The 22,436-nt window shown below is 36.1% G+C and overlaps 1 long non-coding RNA gene across 1 annotated transcript; it reads left to right on the top strand.

The window, feature by feature from the left end:
* Nucleotides 1-628: 628 nt before the first annotated feature.
* LOC107763894 (uncharacterized) lies at nt 629-4,046 on the top strand. Its single transcript, XR_001643127.2, has 2 exons — nt 629-787; nt 3,853-4,046. It is a non-coding gene; the product is annotated as an uncharacterized LOC107763894 (long non-coding RNA).
* The last annotated feature ends 18,390 nt before the right edge of the window (nt 4,047-22,436 follow it).

The raw sequence follows: 22,436 nt of genomic DNA, 5'->3' as shown, positions 1-22,436 counted from the left end.
GTGTTTAGCCATTTTCGTGCAGCTCTTGCATCGATATGAGAAATCGAGGATCAATATTCACATGTGTAAAACGACTCTTTTCTTTCTTCTTCCATCGATTTTGGATCTCTCTCGCTGAATATATAGTTGAGAAAGAGAAATTTTTCCTTTGACCATATGAAAGTTCAAAATCATCTCCTCTTACAAAATCTTCTAATCTGAAAAAGTGACGATTGATTTCAGATCTTTTCTGCCACACTTTGGACCATTCTTGAACGGTAATTTTGAAAATCAAAACCCCAACCCGTGACCTTCAACCATTTTGAAAATAATCCCGCTCAAAAAATCAGAACCCTAAGTTCCATCTATAAATACTCCCAGCCGAAAGAGGGCTTGAACACTAAAAAAATAATCTCTCAACTCAACTGAATCTTTGTTTTAGTACTTACAATCTTATGAGAAATTTTATTTTGGGTGAGACTCACCCAACAATAGTTGTATGAGGCCTTCTCTATTTTTGACAAGTGTATTTGCGGGATCCATTCACTAATATTGGATTGATTTAAATAAGAAAAAATGAGTTAAGTGAATGTGGGCCAACTGAAAGGATTAAATGAAATAAAAATAAAGTAAAGAGGATTGTGGGTCCCACGCAAAACCACAAACATCATCTTAAATGAATTGAAGACTTCTTCTTCTCGTTCTTATCAACTGAAACAATACCCAGAACAAATTTTAATCCTGTTCGGTCAAATTTTAGCTCAATTCTAAAGATCTTCTGCTACTTCCGTTTATCCATGGATTTAAGGTAAATTCTTTCTTAATCTCTTATGGCTTCTTTGTATATTGCTCACAAAAATAAATTATATTTCAGATATCTCATAATTATAGATTCTAGATGTTGAAGCTCTTCTACACTTGAAATTAGTAGTACCAAAATACAAAATTCACTTGTCATATTAGTGTAATATCCTGCAGTAAATTATTTAATAACACCCCTAGGAAGAGAACAAAAGTAGATTCAAATATATTCACACAAAATAGAGGGTCCTATTATGCTTCAATTGATGCCGACACTGGTTATTGTTTGAGCTGGGTGTTGGCTGCAACATGCTGTCTGCAAGCTTGATTCTTGAGTCAACAATTGGGTGAAAGTACTATTTGAATTTTCATATAGCTGCATATTTGAAATTGAAAGGAAAATACATATTAAAATTATTAGATGACAGAAAGGTGCAAAAACCATTAACAAAAAATATTTAACTTGACATGTATAGAGATTAAACCTCAAAACGTAATCCCGTGGACGCATGTGGTAGTCCTACTTTAGCTTTTGATGCCTTTTGAGATGTCTTTCTCCTTCTTTGCTGAGTAATTGACTTTAATCTCCCATATACCTTTTTCTTTCCTTTTTTCTTTATTGGATCCAGAATATGATCCATACTACCTAGCAGAGGATCAGTAGTTGAAATAAACTTATGCCGATTTTTATCACGACCATCTACATATAACGCACTTTGGAGCTTAGTTATCTCAACCTTTGCTTGATACAAATATTTTCTAGCAATTTCCTCGAAGTCGACATCATTTGCTGCTAAAGTCATAACTACAAATGACTCCTTCATTAAACCATTTAAGCGAATTGCCATAGAGGATTTTAACGGTTCCTACTTATTGATGTACTCCTCAAATCCATTACTATGTTTAGCATTCTTAGTCTATCTTTTCAAAATGTATTGCTCCGGGATACAAAAAAAGTTCAAGTCAAAGAACAAAACTCTTAGTGCATGACAACATAGCCAACCCATGGATTCAAACATCTGGCAACTACAAATAATTGATTTGTCCAGAGAATTGAACAGGACGATTTCAGTTTGCCCACTTTCACCCTTTAAAACTGTAAACTTACTACAAGTCCCATTAGTATCAACATTGACTACTTTTTTGGTTGTCCCTTGCAAAAATTCATGTTGAAATCTGGAAAAAATTCTTCTGGTGTAAACACTAGCAACATGCTTTAAGATCCCACAATCTTCTATGAAAAGTTTAGGTTTTCCTCGACACTTGTAATCCTCAGTTTCCTCAATATCACGCATTTCAGTTGCTCGTTGCTCATAGTGCTTTACAAATTCAGTTATACTCATTGTCTTGCATGCCATTTCTGTAAAGACCCTATTCGTGCTCTCACTTCTTTGAGTTGATCTGATACCTGCAGAGAAAAAAAAATGACTAAATGCGGGACACCACTTCGCCCTCAAGTCATATAGCTTCTGAAGCCAAGTGGTATTCCCACATTCCAATCACTTATCATTTTCTGCCATATTAACTCAAATTTTATCTCTGAGTGCACCTCCACAGAAGTTTATCGAAATATTCTTTGAATCCCGATTTCCAGTAAAGATATGGTATGTTCTTTTGAGCATTTCTATCAATATGCCATTCACATAATCGATGACATGTATCAGAAAAAACTTCTTTAACGGCAAATGCTATGGCATGAGCTTGATCGGTAAAAATTGTTCTTGGTGCTTTTCCTCCCATTGCCTTCAAAAATGTTTGAAATAACCAAACAAAAGAATCAATCGTTTCATCGCACAATAATGCACATCCAAAGAAAACATTTTTCCATGATTATTCACACCAACAAATGGAGCACAAATCATGTCATCTATTTGTACGATATCTAGTATAAAAAATCATCACATCCCCAAAATACTCATAGTGCAATCTAGATATGCTATCTCTCCAAAAGAAGTTGCACAATCTGCCATCTTCATCAACTTGAAAAAAATAAAAGAGGTTTGAATCCTCTGCTTGCAAATGCATAAAATGATTTACCAAAGTTTGAGCATCTCCACTACTAATCATGTTTCTCTTGTGCGCTTGTATGAAGTTATGAGCATCTTGTTCAGTAAATCCTGCATTTTCAATTCCACCAGCTTCATTCTGAAGGTATCGAACAACTTTTTTTTGCACGAATACCAACATCAACCATAGAACCAAGAATGTTTTTGGTAGCACTTGTAAGCTTTCGACCGGATTGTATGAAATGTCTCAAGTTCTCTTCTATCATGAGATGGCTATGCACATCATTGAATTTACATATTTCCCATGTCCCATTTGAAATTTTGAATTTTATACGAGCCAGACAACCACATTTATATTCTAACCTTTGTCGCTTTTTTTCTTGAAAAGGGGAAAGCTTGTCAGATTTCCCTTCACAAGAACAAAGAAATAAACATCTAGTAATTTCTTTGTTTCTATTAAGAGTTTTTGGTCCTTTTCGAACACCGAACCCTTTTGCCATGGCGTAGGAATTGTATGCATTGTATGATTCTTCTTTAGAACCAAATTTCATGCCAATCTTAAAAGCAAAGTTCTTGTCGATATTATACACATTATGTATCATTGTGGAATTTTTCTCATTATTTGAATTGTGATCTTGGTAAGAAACAAGAGTAGTAGGCACTGTCATAGTCTCCATAACGAAATTAACTCCACCTCTAGCCACTGGTACAATAGTTTCTGCTGTTTTAGGAAACAAAAGCAAATCCCTCTTAGAACACAAAATTAGAAAATAAACTTAGAGTGAATTCCCCTCCCTGTCCAGTTATACATACTGAAGCTAAGTCCTTGATAAGATTTTTTTTTATTGTTGTCTATTCTTTATCACTAAAAGATTACAGTGATATAATTTAGTCTATTCTTAGGCACTATTCTTTATCACTATAATTGTGAATGAAATCTTTTGTGCAAATTTGGCCCACCATCTCATTTTAGTACTAAAAGATTACAGTGATAATAAAAGTTCATATTGATCTTATTTTAAATTTATAGTAAACAATATTTTTGTATTGATAATTTTTCTTGCAGGTATGATAACAAAATGGATCAAATGCAAAAGTCTCAATGTCAGTGGGCACAAATTTGTATTTGTTAACAAGAAGACATAAATTTTATATTGATAAGAAGAGTATTTTGTAAGCACAATTTTGTATTTCACACTGATATTGACAAGAAGAGTATTTTGTGAGCACAATTCTGTATATCGATGAATAACTTCTAAAGGTTCAGTTTTTAAGCTTTGGCAACTGAAGATGAATTTAGAAAGATGTAAACTATGATAATAAAAGTTAAAATAAAAACAAGAAGAAGACAGATAGATACAAAATGTATATGGAATATTACGTTTGGATAGAATGCCGTTTTTCTTTGCTTGAATATAAATTTGTTGTGGCCTTCGTTTGGGCTATGTTGATCCACAGTTCAAAGAGATGAGAAATTTTGTTGGAGTCTATACTCTATTGTAATGACCACAAATGGTAATTAAGGAGGGAAAATTGCTTCCACGTTTTCTCTTTCCCTCCATTTTTCTTGTACTATCTATTTAGTTTTCTATTTATTGAATATAAATATATGAGGTAGGAACCACATCAACAACAAATTCACTTAACTCATTTTTTCTTTTAAATCAATCCAATATTGGTGAATGGACCCCACAAATACACTTGTCAAAAATAGAGAAGGCCTCATACAACTATTGTTGGGTGAGTCTCACCCAAAATAAAATTTCTCCAATCCTATGCTCAAAAGTCCTTCAATTTCGTCGCTCAACTCGTCTTTTGGAGTAGACGTGGAGTGTCGAAAGCCCTCAGTTCACTGCCACGTGGAAGGTAAAAACTCAACCTTATCCTATTATTCTTATATATCAGTAACATACCGTATTTGAATCACGTGTTAGGCTTTCTTCCGTTTAACTGAATCATGTTATAAAATAAAGACTATAAAGTAAAGACAAGTATAGAGAGAAACTGATATATTATTCGAATTCAAACTCATGTACATAATGAACTGAAATCTCTTCTATTTATAGGAAAAAGGAAGTTGTTGTGTAAGCTGCTACTATACCAGATATGGATAATCTTTTACTGAGAGCAATGTTTATCCATAACGGAGTACTGAAAGGATAAGCTTATTATACCCGATATGGATAATCTACTACCGGGGGTAGTGTTTATCCATAACGGAGTACTGAAAGGATAAGATTATTATACCCGGTATGAATAATCTTCTACCGGGGGTAATGTTTATCCATAACTGGGTACTGAAAGGATAATCTTATTATACTCGGTATGGATAATCTTCTACCGAGGGTAATGTCTATCCAAAACTGGGTACTGAAAGGATAAACTTATTATACCCGGTATGGATAATCTTCTACCGGGGGTAATGTTTATCCATAACCGGGTACCGAAGTGATAAGCTTCTTCAGGAAGCTTATTTTCAATAGAGTACTTCAATAGATAAACATATTTACGGTGGAGTCCCATATGGATAAGCTTCTTCAGGAAGCTTATTTACAACGGAGTACTAAATGAACATCCATAATATAATATATTTATAACACTCCCCTTGGATGTTCATTAAAAGATAATGTGCCTCATTAAAACCTTACTAGGAAAAACCACGTGGGAAAAAATCCTAGTGAAGGAAAAAGAGTACACATATTTAGTAATACGCATTGCTGGCTGCCTCATTAAAAACCTTATAAGGAAAACCCTGTGGGAAAAACCTTAGTAAGGGAAAAAGAGTACAACGCGCATTTTACTCCCCCTGAAGACAACCTTATTTCAAATATTTGAGTCTCCGCATTCCAATCTTGTATACCATATTCTCAAATATTGAAGTTGGTAAAGACAATCTGTTGGATTGTCACTTGAACTAATTTGATGCACATCAATGTCACAATTTTCCTGAAGATCATGTATGTAGAATAATTCTGGTGAAATGTTCTTCGTTCTATCTCCTTTTATAAATCCTCCCTTTAATAGGGCTATGCATGCGACATTGTCTCTGTATAATATTGTGGGTCTTTTATCACATTCCAACCCACATGTTTCTCGAATGAATCACTGATCTCAATCATATTCACTCCCTGCTTGCCGGTTTGAGATCGAGCTTTATGGGTATCAGATAAATAACCTGCATCTGTATTACCAATACGATTTGCACCAATTTTGTTAGCATTAGCAAGATAAATAAGTGCAGCATCTACACCGAGATAGAGTATTTCAGGACCAAGGAGCTCCTCATCCTCTTCTAGAGGTTGGAATGGATCCTTATTCACTTCAAGTGATTGAATATCCATTGGTGTACTTAATGGGTACACTTTATCCATGTAAAAGCATTTTTAGACCCTCTTGGAGCTCTTCTGGAGTTTCAATTTATGTCACCAACATAAACAGCAAGTGTAACAAATTCTGATGATATTTTCTTTATAAAAATACATGGACAAATAACATAATTTATGTAACTTTCTTTTAGCAAATATTTACTGAGGCGATTATACCACACACACACATTGCTTTAAACCGTACAAAGATTTTTATAATTTGATCTAGTACATTTCTCAAGACTCTGAATTATATGCTTCAGGCATTTTCAATCCTTCAAGGATCTTCATATAGATTTAGTCAAATAAGTCATATAGGTTAAGACTTGTATCTAAATGGTATGACATCTTCAAGTGTCTGGACTGCTGGTCCGATCCTCACAATCTTTTACAATATTGTGCACTATATTGTATCAAATATATCGTCGACGATCATTTTGTGTCGGTTCCGAAGCGACATAACTTGTGGAGATCTCATCACTTTCTTTATTTTCAGGTACCTGAACTTTTTCGGGAGTTTCATGAAATGTTATGTCGTGGGCTCTTCTAGAGCTTATTTCCTCCTCATTATGATCATTAGCTCCTACTATTTTTCAAGGATTGTTACCTTTGGAACCGATTGGTCTACCACGCTTCATGCGTACAGTAAACTCTATCCTTTAGGGACTTTAAATTTAATAGGAGCATTTGCAGCTGAAATATGATATTTAATTTTGGATTAGCAAATGCATCTAGCATTCGACTTGAATTATCTTCTAAGTGAGGATCATAATAATTCGATTCATATAGCATATTTTTCAACTATTTATTCCATCCCCCAAATGTTAGAAAAACTAACATATATCCCCAATCATATTTGGGAAACATATCTTTGTGTATTATGGTAGAGAAATTAATCATATACCACGCAACAAAAGATAGTAAAAATATTTGGTTTCTGATCCTAAACCAATTGTGAAGGGAGGACTTATCATATATTGTTGATCTGATGCATACAAGTGCTGCTATATGCAATCTAGAAAATCTTAGACCAACACATGAAGCTTTGTTCTCATAAGCAATGGTTTAGCCATTAATAGGAGGTATTCAATGCTAAACCAGCTTGGATATAAACCAGCATTATCAAGATGAACAGTCTTGATTTCATAATCTGAAAATTATGCTCTTAATCGAGAAAAGAAATTCCAAATGCCAAACTGCAGGTTGACAATAATTACACATTTAACCATCTCATATATGCACCTATAAGTGATTCACATGATAGGTCAACAAGCCCATATTCACCTTTTATATATTTCAGAATCAGGGGTCTTAGTCCCAACTTTAGCTGGTATAATCAATTCATTATGAGAACAAGCAACACATGAGAATTCCTGAAGAATCTTCTAGTTCTTTAGTATATGCTTATCTGAATTCTCAAATACTTCATTTAAAAATGGTAAATGAAAACTTCAAGTTTATCATGTCATGTGCTATCTCTTAATAAACTTCTAGTTTACTATGACATAAACTTTTGTTTTAGTAAACTTCTGGTTTACTGTGATACATGATATAGTACAAATTAAAGAATAAGGCGGGTAACTTCTCACATACATATTATTTTACCCCCTATGATTGTGGAAACATGAAGATTATCAATCTTCCAATCATTTGTAGTCTCAATATGATAGCCATTTGTATTAGTAAACTTCAGGTTTACTACAACATATGTTTTGACCATAATCACATAATATGAATGACATATTTGTATATAAGCTCTTCGAGAGCCTTCATTTATTATCCACAATCTAATATTTATCGGGCACTACTGGTGTCATGTATCCTTTAGGCAAACAGTTAGCTCTTCAGGAGTTGTTGATACATTTTGTACTATCAAATATTGCTCATACACTTCTGGTATCATGAGAGAAAATCACAATCAAATAAACAATGTAAAACAATTGTTTAAGCACAAGAAAACTCTTCTTCATAATATTTTCCTACTTCAGGAGGCAATTTCAATTGTGTTACTCTTCAGGAGCAAATTTAAAATACGAAATATTGAGTATATATTCTCTCAATTATATTACCTCTTCTAGGGCTAAATTGTGATATATTTACATCAAGAGCACGTTCATATTTACCCGATTTATTAATATTGTCACATTCACTTCAGGGAATGGATTAATATTATCCAAAGTTCTCATCCTTCAGGAAATCGAACATAATTATCTGAATGCGCATTAATCACATCAAATTGTGATGCCTCAATCTTTTTTAAAATATTTACTACTTCAGGAGCAAATCGAGGCGTGCATTTAATATAGAGAATATTTATGTAGCTTATCTTCAATTGTAACCATAGAAAGCCTAAATTATCACTTCTGGTGATCATAGGCATATACCACTTCTGGTAGTTAACAAAATATAATTACAATGAGATATACGAAATATAACCACTTCTTGTGGTTGTATATTTCTTGCAAACTCTGCTAGAGTTTAAGTTGATCTAATAATGTTATCCATATTCTTCAAAATGACATAAACAAGATATATTATAGTAAACATCATTATCAAATCATAATTTTTTCTTTATGTACAACAATTACATAACCATATTATCTATTACAAACAACAAAAATTAAAATATTTACATTTCTACAGATTCACCACCGATTACATGACTTGTTTCTCCTTTTGGGAGTGCAAGGTAATCAGCTACATCCAAATGCATGAAGTCTAAATTATCTTCGCAAATAAAATTTGTTTCAGCATTTTTCTCTGTCTTCTTTAGGGAGGCTTGATAAAGCTCAACCAGGTGCTTTGGCGTACGACAGGTACGTGACCAGTGTCCTTTTCCTCCACATCTATAGCATGCATTTTCTGCATTTGGTGCTTGCACCGCTTCATGCTTTTGTTCCTTCCTTTTCCACTGCTGGTAGTGAGGAGTGTTCTTTGGTGCATTGTTATTACCATGATTAGAGTTTCTTCCCCGACCACGGCCAGGACCACGACTGAGGCCACGACCTCTTCCACGTCTAGCTTGGTGGAAGTTCGTCTCATTCACTTCAGGGAATGGACAAGAACCAGTAGGTCGGCTTTCATGGTTTTTCATTAATAACCCATTATGTTGCTCGACTATAAGAAGATGTGAGATAAGTTCAGAATACCTTTTGAATCCCATCTCTCGATATTGCTGCTGCAGGAGCATATTCGAGGCATGAAAAATGGTGAAAGTTTTCTCCAACATATCATGATTAGTAATATTATCACCACATAATTTCAATTGGGAAATAATTCTGAACATAACAGAATTATACTTACTGATAGATTTAAAATCTTGTAGCCTTAGATGAGTCCAATCATATCGTGCCTGTGGAAGAACGACTATCTTCAGGTGGTCATATCTATCTTTCAAATTATTCCACAGTATGACTAGATCTTTAATAGTCAGATATTCCATTTTCAGGCCCTCATCAAGGTGATGGCGTAGGAATATCATTGCTTTGGCCCGGTCTTGGTTTGATGCCTGATTTTTGTCTTTGATTGTGTCTGCCAGACCCATCGCATCAAGATGAATTTCAGCATCAAGCACCCAAGACATGTTGCTTTTGCCCGATATGTCCAGGGCTACAAATTCAAGTTTAGAAAGATTTGACATTATCTAGGAAAAGAAAGTTCTTACCTCAGATACTTTCAAAATATTTGCTCGAGATGGCAGAGTCTCGTGCTGATAACGTATTATAAAATAAAGACTATAAAGTAAAGACAAGTATAGAGAGAAACTGATATATTATTCGAATTCAAACTCATGTACATAATGAACTGAAATCTCTTCTATTTATAGAAAAAAGGAAGCAGCTGTGTAAGCTGCTACTATACCAGATATGAATAATCTTTTACTGAGAGCAATGTTTATCCATAACGGAGTACTGAAAGGATAAGCTTATTATACCCGATATGGATAATCTTCTACCGGGGGTAGTGTTTATCCATAACGGAGTACTGAAAGGATAAGCTTGTTATACCCGGTATGGATAATCTTCTACCGGGGGTAATGTTTATCCATAACTAGGTACTGAAAGGATAAGCTTATTATACCCGGTATGGATAATCTTCTACCGGGGGTAATGTTTATCCATAACTGGGTACTGAAAGGATAAGCTTATTATACCCGGTATGGATAATCTTCTACCGGGGATAATGTTTATCCATAACCGGGTACCGAAGTGATAAGCTTCTTCAGAAAGCTTATTTCCAATAGAGTACTTAAATAGATAAACATATTTACGGTGGAGTCCCATATGGATAAGCTTCTTCAGGAAGCTTATTTACAACGGAGTACTAAATGAACATCCATAATATAATATATTTATAACAAATCAAAATATGTTTGTAGTTTTGTACCAAAGGGGACATTAGCACTCATGTCTTTAGGACTTATAATTAAAATCTGCTATAGTAGCCAGGGGCGGATTTAGGGGGCGCAAGGGATCCGAACCCCCTTCGTCGAAAAATTACACTGTATATATAAGGCAAAATCTATTTTTTATCTTTATATATATTAAGTTTTGAATCCCTTTAACACAATCCAAAAGTGTAGTTTAGTGGTTAAGGGAGTTCAAAATCTACATAAGACAATTTTTTTTTTTAACTCCTTCGTGGAGATCGTGCCTCCGCCACTGATAATAGCATGTATTGTTCAGCTCTGTAAAGAACCATGTTTTCTTTAGTCAAAAGGCCTTGGTTACAAATCTTAGTTATAGAGTAGTATTTGTACTTTGAAATTGATTACGAGCTTCACTGAAACGGCTTGTGTATAAGTTACTGATTTTGTGACAAAACTATTATAACTTATGATTTACGTGTAGAAATCATGACTTAGATCCTTCAAGCTTTTAGATATCATGGATTAAGATTGTGACTCCCTGTACAACTTTTGTAACTCTTGAGTTTGGTCAAATTAAAATACTCGTATAAGTGTTCATATTTTGAGGTAAGAAATATTGTTTATGTCAAAGAAATACATTATTTGTCAACTTTGAGTTTTGAAGCCGAGGACATGTATGTGTTGAAGTGCTGCTCGTTTAAGCTAATAACTAGTTTGAATGCTAATGTAGAAATCATGATTTAGTTACTTTTATCTCACCTCTTAGATGCCATGGCCTTAGGCCCAGTTAATTCTTGCTCACTATAGGATATTTTAAAAGGAGTCTTTTAGTTAAAAATGTGTTTTGGTATCATGAACCTGTAGTCTTGTTTTATGTTTTGAATATTCTGTCGTTATAAACTACTTTTTATTAGCTCATGTAGTCTTAACTCATAAGAAGCAAAACTTTAATATAGTATAACTAGAGTTTAAAGAAAATAGGTTAGTTACCTATACGTTTAAGCTAAGGATTAAGCCTGCTTTTGGTAGAGTTGCATTAGACATAGTTGAGAATTAGATCTTCTCTTCTAATTCATATTTCCTGTCTTTTCCCTCTTTGTTTGCATGTACTCTTTGGAGCAAATGGAGTCTTAATTCGAGATTCTTGCAGTGAAGTCTCATAGAGACTCACCACTACCACCATTTCATGGAGTCATCATATCCCGTAGAGTCACTGGATAGCAAGAAAACAAGCGAAACGCTTGGGGCGCCTATGACATTCTTCTTTTATTTCTTTTGCCTTTCACTTTATCTAACTTCTGCGATTGTTAATTTGCTCGTGTATTTGAAGTTTTATCTCAAGTTTGGATCTAATTATTTAGGTTCTCTCCTATAGTACTTATATTACATATGATTTACTTAATTAGAATAATGAATCTAAGATGGGAAATCTAATAACCCTTTTTACTTATTTGCCATTAAAGTATTCATTTTCTAATAAGCTTAATATTATACTTCAAACACTTCTTTTTATATGAGAAGTCAAATCGGTCTCAAGACAGTCAGCTAAGTATTACTGGAAGTAGATATATGAAAAAAATGATTTTTTAACATACTCATTGAGTCTATCTTTGGAAGTTGATTTCAATCATGTAATGAAGCTGTGATTTCGTCATGATAAAATGACACGAAGTTTATACTTATTTTTAACAAAAGGAAAACTTATCTGAAAAACTTACTTTTCAAATAAAACTCCTACTTGTTACTTGGCTAATTTAGTCACTGCTTTCTTATCCCATTTTTGATCATTTAATAATTTCAGATATTGACATTTAGCTATGAGTTATTTTTAACTTATAAATACTTAAAGATGTTCTTATATTTTGTACAAAACTTTAGATTAATTAATCTAAGTTTGACCGGTTAATCGTAATTAGCGAATCATATAGGATGCTTTTACAACCTTCCCTAAAGGATTAATTAGAACCCTTACCCATAATCTTAAGTCAAGCAGACCATAAAACAAAGTTAACTTTAAGCATTACTTAGTTAAAAATTGATGTCCTAATTCACCCTTAATCAATTAGGTGGAGACTCTCTTAGTTAATTAAATCTCGTATTTACCAATATGTTGTACTCTAATTTGATCCGTGTTAAAATGGGGTACAACAGTCTCAGTCTCCATGGCATCCACAACACTCTCGGTCTCCTCTAACTGAACTCATCATCTCTTGGTTGAGGGACAACTGGGTTGCTGAGCATCTGGATCATCTCCTCAGCAATGTGGGCAGTCGCAACCGGCTCCTCAGACTAGCTGGCTGCTGCCTCTGGTGCCTCGGGTATTGCTGCCTGTGCTGCTGGGTCACCCTTCATAAGTAAATCCAATGGTAGATCTCCAGCAGATGCAATCTTGGGGACCGCCTTTCTCAACTTGTCCACTAACCTTTTTGATGCCTGAGACTTTCGCATCTTCTTTGTCTGCTTTCCCAACTCCTCAATGACCTTCCCATGTGCCACTAGAGTCTTCATAATGGTCTTCTAGTTCTCCAGAATCTTCTTCAATATTTCCTCCACTAACGGAGGTACCTGTGGCTCTGCTGACTATGCTACAACAGCACTGGATATGTTAAACAACTTTGAAGTAGCTGCCTGCATCCAGTTGTTGAGACTTGCCAATGTCTGGGAGACTCGCAACGTAGTCTGTGGATAGGTTGGTGAAGCTGGCACTGATAATATGGAAGAAGTAGGTGGTGGCACGGCTACTGTCCCGGTGGAGGGACCGACTGCTGTGGAAGGCATGGCATCACTGGAAGGCTCAGCAGCTGAATTAGAAACTACTACCGTTGGCTCTTTAGACTGGCCAGCGGAGGTAGTTTCCTTACCCTTGAACTTCGGGTTGTCATCACCTTGGAGGTGGTACCATGAGAAAGGCTTCTTAATCCTAACATCTTTATCATATTGCCTTGGTTCCACCCTTTGATCTTTGAAGTATTCATTGAGTAAGTTCGGGTACGGGTAGGTTCTTTCACCTTTTTGGACAGCAAGAGTGATGTTGGTGGACATGATAGCGCCCACATTGATCGGGTACCCAGCCATAATTGAGGCCACCAAGACTGCTCGAGGAAGTGGGAGGTTGTTCTCATTGAGGCACGGATCAATGCGGCTGCACACGGATGTTTGCCACCCCTTTGCTTCAAAGTTTAAGGTAGCTCAGACTATTGGAACCCTTACTGTAAGCCACGGAGGTGGTGGTCCTCGAGCCGCCAAAATCTCAGCTAGCCACGGGCGAGCTGCATTACCCATAGCCAGTTTCTCCAAGTATTGGACTGCCTCCACCTCTTCAAACCCCACATAATTGTTCAAAGCACAGGAATCGAATTGGATTTTAAGATTTCACACTTTTGTCACCTTGGTACCCTTCTTAATGTGAGCCACATTGCCGTAAAATCTTTCACCAAGTGCTCATTTGCATCGAGGACGGTTTGGGTGAACCATTTCCATCCTTTTCTCTCTTGGAATTGTCTGAGGACATTTGGGTTGTGCTTGTCCAAATCCTTCATCAAGAATTGTCGCTCAAGAGGGAGTGATTGCTGGGGCCACCACCCTTTAAATCTGTGAAAGGCAGTCAAGCTGACAAATTTGTCTTCCCACATCTCTCTTCTTCTTGACCTCTCTAAATCCCCCACTGCAGTATCACCCCCTTTACCATCATGCGGGACATCATCTTCATCATTAACATTGATTGGTGCAGCAGGGGCATGTGAGGAAGATGGCTCAAAATCTTGGCTACCCTCTTCCGACCCTTTAGAAGAACTAGCAGTGGAGGATGACTCATCTACTATGTGGAATCTACCCGGGACTTGTTGTGATTGGGCTTCTGGCTATGCTTGCATGGAGTTACCCTCAGAAGCTTCCCCAGATGGGACACACTCACTGGTCTCGGATGGTTCAGGAACTCTACTTGTGGTTGGTTTCTTGCCTATGGTTCTCTGAATGCCAAGTGGTAGGTTACTCTTACCTCGGCCTCGGCCTCGAGAAGGTTCTGCCCTCCCTTTCGATGTATCTCCTCTACCACGTGAGTGAACCATTGTCTGTAAAACATAAGTAATAGAAATCAGTTAGAATTGAAGCTCATAATGTTATATAGAAGCATGATTGAAAGTTGCAGTAAAACAGTCTCGGAAGAGGCAGTGCAGACCGTGCAAAAATGAGTGCGGCCGCAGACTGCCTAGTGAGAACCACACAAAAGTGAGTGCGGCCGCACAACCAAAATATAGACCGTACAAGTGCGGCCGCACAGCCCCAGGTTCAGAATACTGGAGTCTCTGATCATTCATCAGTGCGAACCGCACAATTTTGAGTGTGGCCGCAAAATTTCACTGCGGACCACATATTTTTGAGTGCGGTCCGCACAATTCAAACACATAAAAACCCTAAATTAAAGGACTGCAGATCGTACAGAAATGTGTGCGACCGCACAACTTTATCATAAGTGGAATAGCCGAAATCATTGCATTTAAACTGGGGCAAATTTTGAGGGAGACCCTCAAAATTCTAAGGCAAGGAGGTTGCAATGTTTCTAAAATGTGTCACAGTCACCGGTTCATCTAAATTATTTAATACCACATACTACTACATTTCAAATAACTATATTTTGCAAACAATTTATCAAATACACATATATTTTTCGAAAACCTTGTTTCTGTGATAGCCAAACGTTGTCCAGGGTAACTCAAACAGGATCTCAAGACAGGAGTAAAAATAAAGCAAGAAGAGAAAAACACGAACCGACCTTCCCCCCATAAAAATCATGATTTTTCTTTGGATGCAGGCACGATAAGCAACAATATCCACAGATACATCAGATCACTACCTTCATGACGACAAGTTACCTAGCACAAACACCTCTGGCTAAGAAATATTTTACTTTCTCATTGTCACTCATCATTTTCTTACATAAGGCTAAGCATTGCCTTTCCTTGTATGAGACTAAGTACTGTCTCCCCTAATTGTATGAGACTAAGCACCGTCTCCTCTTCTTGCATGAGACTAAGCAATGCCTCCCTAATTGCATGAGACTAAACACTATCTCCCCTAATTGCACGAGACTAAGCATTGTCTCCCCTTCTTGCATGAGGCTAAGCACTGCCTCCCTAATTGCATAAGGCTAAACACTGCCTTTTCCTTCATGAGACTAAGCATTGTCTCCTCTTCTTGGATGAGGCTAAGCACTGCCTCCCTAATTGCATAAGGCTAAGCACTGCCTTTCCGTGCATGAGACTAAGCATTGTCTCCTCTTTGCATGAGGCTAAGCACTGCCTTCCTAATTGCATAAGACTAAGCATTGCCTTTCCCTGCATGAGAATAAGCATTGTCTCCTCTTCTTGCAAGAGGCTAAGCATTGCCTTTGCAATTGCATAAGGCTAAGCACCGCCTTTCCCTGCATGAGACTAAGCATTGTTTCTTCTCTTGCATGATGCTATTGCCTCCGTAATTGCATAAGGCTAAGCATTGCCTTTACTTTGCATAAGACTAAATACTATCTCCACTACGCTATCTCTTTGTTCACCCAAGGCTAAGCACTACCCTCATCTCATGAAAGACTAAGCCTTGTCTTGTCTCGTCCTTGCATATGACCAAGCGTCATATCTTTGCATTTCATGGGCTGAAATATCGCCGTCTTGTCCCAAAGGCGTCATAGTCCGAAGGTATCATCCTCATAGACGGCAGACACCATGCCATGGCCTGAGGATCTCTCAAAATTTCACATTATTATTCAAGGCGTCATCGTCCGGAGGCACCATTCTCATGGCCCAAGGACATTTCATTGCCTGTGAATCCCTTATCACACTCTTCATGGCCCAAGACGTTATGGTCTAAGGACATCATCCTCACCGTCCAAAGACAACCTTCATGGTCAAAAGGGAATTTGCATCACGTTTAAATTTTCGCAATAACCCATATATATTCGCATGCACTATGTTTTAAGTTTTACAGGTAAACCAGGAGGTAACCGTTCTTCAAACATGAACAATCTTCGCTCCGGTTTTCGTTCACAACGTTCACATCCTTCAATTGTTTCAAACGTAACTGACTACCAGCAATTGCCCACCTTTTACTCTAGGACTGTTTAGATATTTGCTTTGTGATACCTCCATAACATTTCAAATTCACGTTCATGACTCCACATAAATTCATTTGATACTATTCTATCCAAAAGAATCCTTTCCGAAACATACAACTCCATCAGTTTCATTCACGTTGGCTCCAGAACTACACACGATTCTGATTCCAGTAACACCAAGATATGTAGGTAACTCAGGAACCAGAGTTCTGCCTCTAATTTTTTCAAATCACATCATTCCTCACTCAATTCGGCCAAAATTATTCATAATTTTCTTTACCCGACAACTCTTTCATCATTACCGGGTAAAGAGGGGCAGCCGTTGATATTCAATTTTGACCACATATTTTTTAAATAGTATATATACTCTCAAAACACCATTATTTGGTTTAAAAAATCTATACAAGCATTTTCTACAATTTTTCATAATTTTTAGATCCTTAAAATTGATTTTCTTGCATTTAAATTACTTGAATATTTATTAATTACTCCTTCAAATTATTTTGCGATGACTTAATTATCTAAAATTATTATTATTTGCATCCATAATATATTTTTCAAATATTTTTACTTTATTTTATATAATTACATTAGTATTTTTAAGCTATTTGCACAATTTTACAATAATAGCCTATATTTTATAATTTTATTGCATTTGTCATTTATTCAAGGTCAAAATAGTATCTTACATTTTTATAATCTTCTACTATTGTTTTAAAGTATTAATTTGCATAAATAGCATTTTTATATTTTATTTAATTATTAAATTATTTTCCCTTAATTTTCTATTTTAAAATCTGGCCCAAAATTAGGATTAATTTCGGACCAATTAAGGTCCAAATAAACCCTTGGCCCAATAACCTCAGCAGCCCAAGCAACCTAATAAATCTACCCAGTCCAAAACCCGACCCAGCTTGTTTTAAAACCCAGCTGTTGATCAAAAGTGATCAACGACTCACAACACTCCATACCCTTTCCTTATATCCCTTACACAAACCCTAACCCCCATTTTCCTTCAGCAGCCGCCTCTAAACACTCCTCCCTCCTTCAGAAACCCTAGCCCCCTCTCAATCTTCTCTGAATCCGTCAATCACGGATTCCTTCTGTGATTTTCTTACCTTTTATGTGTTACCTCAGTATTACTTGCAAGAGTATGGTGTTACTTAGTACTTGCCTAAACATGGCAAGTACCATCTCTCATATTCGAGCCCATTCAATTTCAATCGCTAAGATCTGGACAATATCTTGTCCATATACACGTAAGAATAGTTGATTGCTCATACCAGTACACAGATTTTCAAACGTTGAACCATAATTAGGGTTTGATTTTCGATTTCTTTCCTTTACTGGTTGCTTTATGATTGCATGTATATTTTTCCTTTCTTTTTTTATGTTTGATTGACTTCTTTCCTTATTTACTCGTCTGATTTGACTAATATATAAATCCCTCCCCATTCCCCTTCGAAATAGACTTTTAATCGCCCGATTCACTAAACATTGAAGTTATTGTTCTATCATTCTCTCATTCTCTTGTTTTATACTTTGGGTCTTGGCTGGCTGAAAGCCAAGGCGACCAAAATTCGATTTTTCAACTTTTTTGGTACGAGCACTGCTTCATTTGAAGCCTTTGGAAACTCTGACGCACTAATATTCTGTGTTCTTGTTCTTTGTTGGTATTCGGAGTACTATAGAGTTTGTTCTTTGTTGTTGTCCGTTTATTCAACTGATAACTGGTAAGTCTCTTGGTTTTTTACAAGTTCGTTCTTCTGTATTCATGTCTTGCATATTCACACCTCTGAAATTTCATGACCTAATGTGTTTTTTGGGTTGTCTCTGTGTGCAACTTTGTTAGAATTGAACTTGTTTTATGATATGAACTTCTTTAGAATTTGATTTTGCCTAAAACTACTAGTTCTGAGACATGTTTATGCTTAACTTGAATAATTTGGACTCTCTTAAGTTCATTTAGCCTAATGTGCTGGTACCTGAATGTTTATATTTGCTGCTAGCATGAGTTGCTTCCCTACTTTGTTCTGAATTCTTGTAATGACTAGCTCGTACTTAGAATGTACTCTAATCTATATTGAGACCTTCACTCTAGCTTCCCATGCCATTTTGTTACTCACTATGCCTTTGGTCTACTTAATCTTGTATTCTTAGTGATTAGTTGGGACCTTTAGAGTATCTATCTTAATTTCTGTTTCCTTACAATGTTTGATACTAGTTTTTGTCTTATTGATAAGTTGGTATGTCTGCTTTCTGGTGTTATGATGGATATTCAGCATAATTTAGACCCTTAGGCTTTAAATCCTTTGAGTTAGTGCTCTACTTTAGACTCGTTTGGTCTTATGTACCTTTGTATGTTAATCTTGTAACCTCAGAAATATTAATGCCCCTGTCTCTTACAAAATATTTTCTGCCGAATATGCTAAGTGTTTGAACTTGTGATATCAACATGTTCTTTGAGTTTTGTTGATTCTCTTTGCTTGTATGTTCTTTGTTTAATCACCCTTGTTATGTATGCTTCTACAATATAAGTGCACCTCTTCAAATTCTATCATTTGATCACTGTTACCTCACTCTCATTTGTTACCTACACTATTATGAATCTATCACTCTTGGCTGGTTGAAAGCGAAGGCCACCTAAACTCTCTCTGTTGACCTCCTTGGTGTGAGCACTGCTCGGGGTCCATTTGAGACTCTTGTGAACTCTGACACGCTAGGATTTGGGGTCTTTTGGTCACTCTCTTTACTACTGGGATTTGAGCTATCTCTGACACTTAGTTTCTTTCCTCATTTTTTCTGCTGAATTTGCCAAACAGGGTTGTTTAAGTAACTTTTGTATAATTCAATATCTAGGTCATATGGTCAATTTGTGACTCTTTGGTTTGGCCTGAGTTCCTCATTGGCTTTTGGGCTATGCTGATGGGTAGAGTCCCTTGTTTGATCTGGGCATGCCATTTGCGAGGAAAGAGTTTATTGATGGCCCAAGCAATTCTAGGTATCTCCTTTTGGGTCTGCTATAGGCCTACTATTATTGCTTGTATAATATTTATACTTACATTCATTATTAGGTCTGTAATAATTTTGTAATAAACAATTTTGGGTGTTAGTGAAATTGGGGAAATGGGTATATGCTAAGGTTTACATGAAAGGGTAGAAAACATGCATATAGGGGTTTTATGATTTACATGCTATCAACCTGCCATATATGCTATTTAATCTCCATGCACACTAGTAGAAATCATGCCATTAGGGGAATCACGCACTCACGCAACTTGTTTACCATCAAAGCCTGAGTTTAAATACTACATTTATTCCTATGCCTACTGCTATGTGTTACTAGATAGCATGGCTATAGGAAACAAATGCCAATAAACTTATCTTCAATTTGTATAACTGCAGCATATTCATTAGATACCATGCCTATATGATTATACCAGCTTATATTCTACTAATCTTCATCTAGAAATCATGCATATAGGGTATTATCACTCGCTTAAAAATGGTTTATGAGATTAACCTTGTTAATGCTGGACTTTCAAATGCTGTTTCATTGCTTAACCGGGCCACTATTAGAAAGCATGATTATAGGACAATGTCACCTTCCAAGACTCATATCCATAAAATCAGCGCTAATAGCTCTAAACTTACAAATAGTTTACTATCTCCTCTCCTAAGTCACTAAGAGCAATAAGGTTGTATATACGATGCTGGAATTAAGAATCATATAGAAACCATGTCTATAGGGTTTAATGAATTCAATTTGCCTCAATTATGAAACTGCTTATTCATAATACTGAATCTGCTTGCATGCATTCTTTGTCTAAGTGTGGAGGCTAACTTGAACCTTTAACTGCCTTTATATAAAGTTCTACTTGTTTTGCATGTCGCTTAGTTTTTATCATTCTAAGCAGCCTAGGTAAAGTTTAGAACCACCCAAATAGAGGTCCAAAGCCTCTTGGATCATAGGCATGGGATAGGTACTGCACGCATAAGGTGCGACTTAGAATTGAATTAGAGCGCATTTAGGTAAACAACTTTAACATAGTAATTGGGTAGCATGAGATGATAGTCTGTGCCCGCTGAATAATATGAGTAACTCCCTACCTCAAGGGAGTTGCGAAGTATTATTTATGTTGCACGGGATGATCCTTTAGGCTAAAAAACATAGGACCTCCCTCTTCTTTATATATTTAGTCATCTAATATAGACCGTTATAGTTATACCATTGTAATCCTTATTTCTCATTCTGTTATAATAAAATGCCTTGACCCGTTATTCTCTTTGATCATCTTGCCTAATTATAATCTATATAGTATTAAGTTCGGTCGGGACCCACAGTTGTGGACCTCGAAGAGTGCCTAACACCTTCTCTTTGAGGTAATTTGAGCCTTTATCCAATCTTTGGTGGCGTTGACTCGTCAAATAGAGTTATCTGCATAATAGGTGCCCTAACGCACCTTTAAACTGTTAGGTGACTACTCTTCTTCTTTTAACACTCTATCTCTCGTCTAAAAGAGTTGTCACAACGTCAAAGCCCGCTTTTGTGAGAAAAAGGGTGCGACAGGCTTCTTTGACTTAGTTGGCTTATTTTGAGCAACTTGGATGGTGCCACTAGAGTCAAATGTGTTCCTGAATGGTGACTTCATGACCCTTGCTGGTTTCCTTTTTCTAGGGATCATTTCAGGTGTGTCATGATCAACAACAATTATACAATCTTCCTGCATAGTAGCAATATTTTTCTCCACTCCTAAACAATCACCATGTACAATATTTTGATTGAAATACTTTTGGGTGATTGCAGTTATTTGAGCCTCAGCATCACTAGTCTAGCAATTGTCCTCACCAACTTCCTCACAACTATTTTTATCAATAACTTGTACAGAATCCTCCACCAAACTCCCCATATTAGTAGTATTTTTCTTAACTTTTGCAATATTAACTACACTATCACCATCTATATCATTTTTGTCATAAAACTTCCAGATGATCGCAATAATTTTAGGCTCCGCATCCTCAATCTAGGCTTAGTCATCACCAACTCCTTCACTACTTTTACGAGCTTCTATAGAATCATTCACCACACCCTCTATAACATCAACAATTTGCTCTAGACTTACCTCGGTGTCAATATTTTTTTTACAACTTCCTCACTGCCAGTATTTTTCTCCATAACTTCCTCACTACCAAAATTATTCTTTGCAGCTTCCTTATCGCCAAAATAATCTTTATGAATATCACCAGTATCATGATGGCCATGACTATCATGATGGTCATCATCTTTTCTATCACCCTATTCAGAAAAAATATATAAAATATTGTAGAAATTATAGTAACAGGTAAAAATAATAAATAAGCATAGTCATGAGAATACCTTTGAAGCATCGCGTTCACCTAGAGCTTTAAAAACCTTTTCAAATGAGGAAATCATTAACTGCTCCAAAGACGAAACCTTGTCGTTTACCTATAAAAGAAAAAGTAAAACCGAATATCAATTAAGTTGTCAGAACTGCTCAAATCCAAAATAGAACTGTACCGTATTGATTTCACTTCTCAGAAGTTTCAGCTCATGCTCGCTTGAACTCAAGTTACTAGGATGTGGATCCGGATTCTCTTTGTTGATATGTTGTGATTCCAGCTTATTTTTGGGGTGCTTCTTAGCATTTTTTTAGGTCGAGTGTTGAAATCATCAACGTCATCTCTTGGATTAACTTCAGCCACGATTCTAGATTCGATATACATCTCATTTTTATCTTCATACACCAAGACAAAATCATGCAATTTAAGCCTTGTTTATTCAACATTTGTTA

The sequence above is a fragment of the Nicotiana tabacum genome, chromosome 18, assembly GCF_000715075.1.
Source record: "Nicotiana tabacum cultivar K326 chromosome 18, ASM71507v2, whole genome shotgun sequence".
Lineage (NCBI taxonomy): Eukaryota > Viridiplantae > Streptophyta > Magnoliopsida > Solanales > Solanaceae > Nicotiana > Nicotiana tabacum.
The sequence above is the reverse complement of the archived record's forward strand: the minus strand, read 5'-3'. Positions and strand labels throughout refer to the sequence as shown.